Raw genomic sequence first — 8,712 nt, forward strand, 5'->3', positions numbered from 1 at the left:
GCTCCGTCCTGATGAGGACAAACAGCAGCCCTTCGGTAACCGTCTCCCCCACCCCAGGGGTCCAGAACCCCCCTGATCTCCTGCCTGCAGCCGGGCCTCTCACCATCTGGGGTCCATCCCCACAGGGACGTGCTGCTGACACGCAGACACACACAGCACCGAAATAGAACTCTGTCGCTCCAGCCTGCCCTGCTTTGCGTCAGCATCACCTCCACTGCCCCTCTCGCAGGGCCCCTTCTGACTCTCCGCTTCCTCTTCCTCCTCCCCCACTCTGCACCCCTCTCCCCGGCTTCGGGCAGGCCCCCGTGGCCCCCTCCCATGGCTGACTGGGCTGGACCACCTCCAGTTCCCGCCAGGTTCCATCCTGGCCCTCCTTGCTATGGTCCTCTCGGGAGATGAGACCCTGCCATGGGCCACTGGCGACTGAACTGGGGTGGCCGCTGCTCCAGAGGGACACAGAGCAGAGGCAGCAGGTCTGTGGGGGACAGAGAGGTAGGGGTTGGGGGGGGAGTGCAGACCAGGTGACAGATGGAAGGGGGTGTCCTGCCTGCCCTTCATCCGCAGACCTGTGCCTATGTGATGACACCCACACTGTGCTTGGGTGCCTCTAGCTGGTTCCTGTGACTTGTGATTGGGACCCAGTTCCCTGCCTCATGCCCTGCTCTGGGGAATGGATGTTCTTGGCTGCCTGGCCCGGGGCATACCTGCTGTGTGCCCTGGGTCTGGGCCTTCAAGCCTCACCTTCCTCTCCTCTGTGCCTCCTGCACAGAGGCCTCCACAGCCCGGGCTCCTGCTGCTGGCCTTGCCCGGCCCCTGGGACCCTCCCTACATGGGCCTCAGCAAGGAGAGGCCTTGCCATGGACAGGGCTCAGTATTTAGAATTTCAGTTATGGGGAACCTGCAATCTCTCTAAACTTGTTTTCCTCCAAGTTAAATTAGAAAGCCACAGCTTCTAAACGAAAAAAAAAAAAAAAGGCTGAATGAGATGCCTATTTTTCTTAATGTTTATTTTGTGTGTGGCGGGGGGGGGGGGGCAGATAGAGACGGAGACACAGAATCAGAAGCAGGCTCCAAGCTGTCAGCACAGAGCCCGATGTGGGGCTCGAACCCACAAACTGTGAGATCATGATCTGAGCTTGACCGATGGAGCTGTCCAGGAGCCTGGTGGGATGCCTATTTTAATTGATGACACCTTGAAGCTTCTAAATATTTTCAGGATTCTATGTTTGCCTCTTTGCAAAATACTATTTATAAAGTAACTGAGGCAAGCAATGGAAAGAAGTCAGAAAGTCTTCTGAGAGCTTTTTTGCCCTCCTGTCTTCTCTGTCTGCAGGCTAGTGGTGGCCACCTTTTGCCAGAGCCCCGCCTCCGGGGCCACTGTGCTCTGTTCTTTCTGCCAAGACTCCCTTTTCCTCTGAATCCCTCCCTAGTCCCTTCCTGCCCCTCTAAAGTTAAGTCTTGTGGGGACCTGGGGGACTCAGTCATGTCCGACTTTTGATTTCAGCTCAGGTCATGACCTCAAGTTCATGAGTTTGAGCCCCGTGTGGGGCTCTGTGCTGACAACTCAGAGCCTGGAGCCTGCTTGGGATTCTGTGTGTCCCTCTCTCTCTCTGCCCCTCCCCTGATCCTGCTCTCTCTCTCTCTCAAAAATAAATAAACATTTTAAAAAGTTAAAAAAGAAAACTTTTTGGCCTTAAAGGGCATAAAATTCCCAAGGAAACTGTAAGTTTGCTCAAACTCAGTTTTGATACTTGCAGCATCTGATCTTGTGAGGGCTACATCTGGATCCGGATGAAGCCCTTCACAACTGCTTGGTGCTGACAGGTTGCCTTCTGAATCCCCATGACAATGTATAGAAAACTCCTCCAACCAATGAAGATTTTTAATGATTTAAATATTAAATATGAAATATTATGGAAATAGCAAGGTGTCCTTACCTCCAACGGGATCAAATTATGAATGGCTCCAATATGCAAAACTTAGTAGACTCCATGCTGTGCTGGCTCTGTCATTAAAGTTCCTGGGCATTCTGCCTCAACTCCCCGGAGGCTAAAGTGAACCACCCCACTGATATTTCTGCCAAAAACACTGCTCTCAGGCCAAGCTTCTGTCACAGTGCAGAGAGATATTCTCTTACACTTGGAAAAAGTGACAAGAGATGCCCAAAAACAGGCCCCAGAAAAGGAAAAACAATACTGGGAATCTAATAATTTTTGGATCCATAAAAAGAGAACTCTGGGAGCGCCTGGGTGGCTCAGTCAGTTGAGAGTCTGACTCTTGATTTCGGCTCAGGTCATGGTGTCAGGGTTGTGGGATTGAGCCCCACGTTGGGCTCCATGCTGGGCGTGGAGCCTGATTAAGACTGACTCTCTCTCTCTCTCTCTCTCTCTCTCTCTCTCTCTCTCTCCTTCCCTCCCCCAATAGTGCACACACACTCTCTTTCTAAAATTAAAAAGAGAGAGAGAGGGAACTCTGGTTTAGACCAAATAACAATCCAGCCCTCCCAGAAATGCTAAAAATCCTACTTACCACTGTACATGCATTGAACTATTATTGTTCTAGTGACAAAATGACAGCACTCATGAACCAATGCTGATGGGCATGTCTGAATAAGGCCATGACAAGTGTCTACCTCATTTGTCCCACCTGCCCAAAGTATAAATCCAGAGAAACCAGTTCTTACAAATGGATTTCATACAGCTTTCCCTTCTCATGGATATAAATATGTTTTAGTCATTTTTGCTTTGCCTTCTCACTGGACCGAAGTTTTCCCTTGTAGACAGGCCAACATCTGTTCTGTGGCCAAAGTTTTATTAGCAAAGATAACCCCCTACCTAGGGAACCCCCTTTATGGTTAGCAGGAAACCCATTTTACCAGACGCCTTGATGAGTTCATTGCAGTCTGACTGGTTTTACAATACTTCTGTTGTGCATACATCCTCAATCCTCAGGGCTAATAAAATGCACTAACAGCACTGTTAAGACTCAATTGGCAAAATTTGTAAAGACCTTCCAAATACCGTGGCCTAAAGCATTGCTGTTGGTCCTCTACATCTGGGATCTACCCCCTCGGAGATCACAGATTCTCACACTCTGAGGTTGTCACAGGACATCCAGTACACTTGGCCTCTGCCTCCTCTGACACACAGTTGACGTAAAAGGTGATATACTTTCATATCGCAAAGGCCTAGCTGCTTCAATTAAAATAGTCTTGCTTTTTATGGAGCCCCCCTCATGGTGCGCTCCTGGGAGACGATGCCGGAAGCCTCACACCTTGCAGCCTGGAGATTTCATCTGTTGGAAAAGACACCTCCAGACAGACTCTTCAACCCTCCTGGAAAGACCCTTATCGGGATCTGTTGAGCAACTTTGTGTAGACACACTCCCGGGAATAGACTCTTGGATTCTCGGGACTGGCCCTGCGCTACGTGCGGTGGCCTGAAAGTGCAGATTGTCTGGAATCCACACGGATGACATCTGACGAGACTCTGTCCCAAGATGCCTGGACTGGCCTGTGTACCTTTCCTCACTTCTGTGTCTTCTCTCTCTCTGATGGAAAGAAAATGCCCTTGTCTGCACTCCCAAACTGTAACAAAAGGAGGATACCTCTTCCATGATTATGGTCTTTTGGAAACAGCCTCATCATCACCCTGGAAAAATTAATCTCTCTCTTGCTTTTTCTGAAGGATTAGAAGGTTCAGAGTTCACCAAAGTCTTTCTTTCATGTGAACTGTTAACTGACTCTGGATTCTTATCCAAATTCATGTCTCTGAATTTACAACTTTATGGACTATTATTGATAAAATGTATGTTTCTAAACAGTTCTTTTGCGATACCAACACTGTTTTAAAACATCTTTGAAGTTTTGCTGTTTTCCAAAAAGTTTATCAGCTGTTGCTTCACGTTTATTCCTGCCCCGTATCTTCCCAAAGGCACCTGGGTTTTCTCTCATTGTGTTCTTATGGTATCCACTATTCTGCTTTCCTGGTCACTTAACAGGAGGCATGCGTGACCCCCCGGTTTCCCTTTGTGGAGACAACCCTCCTCCCTGAGTCAGAATAAATGCCAGTAAATATTTCAGTTGGCTACTTTCAGATATAGAGTCCTGGTTTACAACCATCAAACACTTTGGAGTTGTAGCCTTACGTCTTCTGTTTTGTATAAATAAGTTTCATATTTTGTTTTTTAAAAAATGCTGTGTCCAGTAGTGATGTTGGCTTTGTGCCTCAGGATGATCTCCGACACTCAAGACCTAGAGAAAATGTAGACTTGGGATGGGAAGCACCTGCGAGGTCTCCCTCCTGACCCTTTCTTGTTGCTCACGTGGGGCCTAAGTGGTCAGCCGTCTCCGCCCTGTCCCTCCCATACAGCCCAGGACAACTAGGGAAGCTTCTTTCTGGAACTGAGGAAACCCTGACCCTCCATTAGGGATATTTTCAAAGAAAGATCTTGACCAAAGTGGAAAATGTGGAGATGAATACGAGGAAGGAAAGCTCTCACACACCACCACTCGCTGTCGTTGTCGGTGCTAATTCAACAGGAACATGCTCCCTGGTGTGGTGGCTCCTACTTTACTACCCCTGCAGGAGGAAGAAAGGGGTCCTCCTGCACCAGCAACAGCTCAGCCAATAAGAGACAGCCACCGCTCAGCCAATGGGAAGCCACTACACTTCCAGCTCCCAGTTTACTCCAATGGACTTTCAATTTACAACAGCCCCCCTTTTCTCTGTGGAAGAACCTCTGCTTTGTTCTCTGGAGTTGCCTATGGTTTTGCTGTAGCTTGCTTGTCCTGGATTCCAATAATGTTATTCCTCCCCCCCCAACCCCCCCCCCCCCCATTTTCTGGTAAAATAACTGACAGTTTCATTTTTAAATTTCCATTTAAAAAAAGGTTAAGGTTTATTTTAGAGAGACAGAGAGGGGGGACAGAAGATCCGAAGCGAGAGCCATGCTGACAGCAGAGTGCTGTCGCGGGGCGGAACTAACGAACTGCAAGATCATGACCTGAGCCGAAGCTGGTTGCTCAACAGACCTAGCCACCCAGGTGCCCCCCCCCCCACCTTTTTAAAGTTTATTTATTTTGAGAGCGCGACAGAGCACAAGCAGGGTTTGGAGCATAGAGGAAAGAGAGAATCCCAAGCAGGCTCTGCACTGTCAGTGTAGAACCCAATGTGGGGCTTGATCTCATGAACCATGAGATCTTGAATCATGAGATCATGACCTAAGCTGAAATCCAGTTGGAGGCTTAACCAACGGAGCCACCCAGGTGTCCCAAGATTTTATTTTTTAAGTAATCTCCACACCCAATGTGAGGCTCTAACTCAAAACCCCAAGATCAAAAGTCACTCAGCCAGGTGCCCCAGTAATGTTTCTACATATTATTGGAATTAAGCTAGTATAACTCTGAATGTGATTCTGATAGTTAAGATGGATAGGGTAAACCCTAGAGCAACCACTAAAAAAACACAATCAAAAACACAGTTTAGAAAAAATGAATGAAATTACAGTGCTATCTCAGAAAATCATCACTCTGTGCAAAAGAAAGCAGTAAAGGAGGAAGAGAGTAAAAAGACACGATGCAGACAATAGTAAAAAGTAAAATGGCAGAAGTAAATCCAACTATATCAATAACATTGAATATGAATGGAATAAGTCACCCAATCTGCTTTTTAAAACAGATTATCGGACTGGATTTGAAAAAAAAAATGATTCAACTGTATGTTCTGTATAGGAGATACTTTAGGTTCAAAGACACAAATAGACTGAAAGTATTAGGATGAAAAAAAATACCCTGCAGTGACTATATGCAGGGCAGACAAAACAGACCTTAAAGAGAAAATGTTACTAGAGGTAAAGGGTAATCAGGAAGATACAACAAATGGAAACATACATGCCTCTAATAAAAGAGCACCAAAATGCATGAAGCAAAAACTGACAGAAAGAGAGAAATAGACAAATCAATTATAACAGTTGGAGACTTCAGTACCCACTTTCAAGAATGGATAGAAAAACTAAGCAGAAGATCAATAAGGGAATAGAATCAACCAACATTATAAACCAACCAGACCAAATAGACACCTACAGAACACGCCAACACACAACAAAATATGCATTCTTGCAGGATACACAGGGAATGTTTTTCAGAATAGGGCATACTACATACTACATCACAAAAGAAATATCAATTGATTTAAAGGGATAAAATAATACAAAGTATGTACTCTAATCACAATGAAATGAAATTAGAAGTGAATAATGGGGAGATTTTAGAAGCTCATAAATACACAGAAATTAAACAACACTCTTCTGTGTAGCCAGTGGGTCAAAGAAGCAAGCAAGAAGTAAATCAGAAAATATTTTAAGCTAAAAGAAAAGGAATTCACAATATATCAAAACATACACAATGCAGCCAAAGCAATCCTTAGAGAGAAATTTACTGCTGTAAATGTCAACATTAAAAAGAAAATCTCAAATCAACAAGCTAACCTTCCAGTTTAAGATAATGGAAAAAGAAGAGCAAAATAAACCTGAAGCAAGGAGAAGAATGACAATAATGAAGATCAGAACAGAAATTAATGAATAATAGAAAAAAATAGAGAAAAATTAATGAAACCAATGCTGTTTGTTTCAAAAGATCAACAAAAGTGATAAACTTTTAGCTAAACTAAAACAAAAGGGAAGAGGCTTAAATTACTAGAATCAGAAATGAAAGTAAGGACACTACTACCAACTGTACAGAAATAAAAAGGATTTTAAAGTAATAGTATGAAAAAGTGTACACCAAAATTTTAGTCATTTAGGTGAAATGGACAAATCTCTAGAAAGACATGAATTACCAAAACTGACTTAAGAAATGGATTGTCTGAACTGACGTATTAGCTAGTGTAGAGACTGAATCAGTAATCAAAAAACAATCCACAAAAAGCCAAATGCTTCACCACTGAATTTTACCAAACATCCAAAGAAATTTAATACTGATCCTTCAAAGACTTATCCAAAAATAAAAGGGAAGAGAACACTTCACATCTCATTTGAGGCCAGTATTACCCTGATACCAAAACTATACAAAGACATCACAAGAAAATAAAACAACAAATATCTCTTATAAAGAGGAATGCAAAACTCTTCAAGGAAACACTAGCAAACAGAATCCAGCAACATATAAAAAGAATTATACATCATGTCTGAGTGGGACCATTAAAATAAAAAAAGTCTGCTCTGTGACAGATACTGTCAAGAGAATGAAAAGACAAGCCACAATAATGGGAGAAAATACTTGCAAAAGGTATCTGATAAAAGGCTGTTATCCAAAATATACAAAGAATTTTTAAAACTAAAAATAAGAAAACAATCCAATTTAAAAATGGGCCAGAGGCGTAGCAATTTCTTACTTGACACATCCCCAAAGGCAAGGGAATTAAAAGCAAAAATGAACTACTGGGACCTTATGAAGATAAAAAGCTTCTGTACAGCAAAGGAAACAACCAACAAAACTAAAAGGCAACCAATGGAATGGGAAAAGATATTTGCAAATGACATATCGGACAAAGGGCTAGTATCCAAAATCTATAAAGAGCTCACCAAACTCCATACCCGAAAAACAAATAGCCCAGTGAAGAAATGGGCAGAAAACATGAATAGACACTTCTCTAAAGAAGACATCCGGATGGCCAACAGGCACATGAAAAGATGCTCAACGTCGCTCCTTATCAGGGAAATACAAATCAAAACCACACTCAGATATCACCTCACGCCAGTCAGAGTGGCCAAAATGAACAAATCAGGAGACTATAGATGCTGGGGAGGATGTGGAGAAACGGGAACCCTCTTGCACTGTTGGTGGGAATGCAAAGTGGTGCAGCCGCTCTGGAAAGCAGTGTGGAGGTTCCTCAGAAAATTAAAAATAGACCTACCCTATGACCCAGCAATAGCACTGCTAGGAATTTACCCAAGGGATACAGGAGTACTGATGCATAGGGGCACTTGTAACCCAATGTTTATAGTAGCACTCTCAACAATAGCCAAATTATGGAAGGAGCCTAAATGTCCATCAAATGATGAATGGATAAAGAAATTCTGGTTTATATACACAATGGAGTACTACGTGGCAATGAGAAAGAATGAAATATGGCCCTTTGTAGCAACGTGGATGGAACTGGAGAGTGTGATGCTAAGTGAAATAAGCCATACAGAGAAAGACAGATACCATATGGTTTCACTCTTATGTGGATCCTGAGAAACTTAACAGAAACCCATGGGGGAGGGGAAGGAAAAAAAAAACCAAGAGGTTAGAGTGGAAGAGAGCCAAAGCCTAAGAGACTCTTAAAAACTGAGAACAAACTGCGGGTTGATGGGGGGTGGGAGGGAGGGGAGGGTGGGTGATGGGTATTGAGGAGGGCACCTTTTGGGATGAGCACTGGGTGTTGTATGGAAACCAATTTGACAATACACTTCATATATTGAAAAAAAATAATAAAGAAAAATAATAAAAAATAAAACTATTAAGAGTTACAAAAGGGGCCACAAGGCATTAAACCCCTAGCATGGGCACTTAAAAAAAAAAAATGGGCCAGAGATTTTGACACCTCGCCAGAAAAGATATACTGATGGCAAATAAGCATGTGAGATGTTCCACAACGTTTCATCAGGGAAATGCAAATTATAACAACAATGACACCACTACACCCCTATTAAAATGGCTAAAATCTGGAA

Source organism: Neofelis nebulosa, chromosome 4 (genome assembly GCF_028018385.1).
Source record: "Neofelis nebulosa isolate mNeoNeb1 chromosome 4, mNeoNeb1.pri, whole genome shotgun sequence".
NCBI classification, from domain to species: domain Eukaryota; kingdom Metazoa; phylum Chordata; class Mammalia; order Carnivora; family Felidae; genus Neofelis; species Neofelis nebulosa.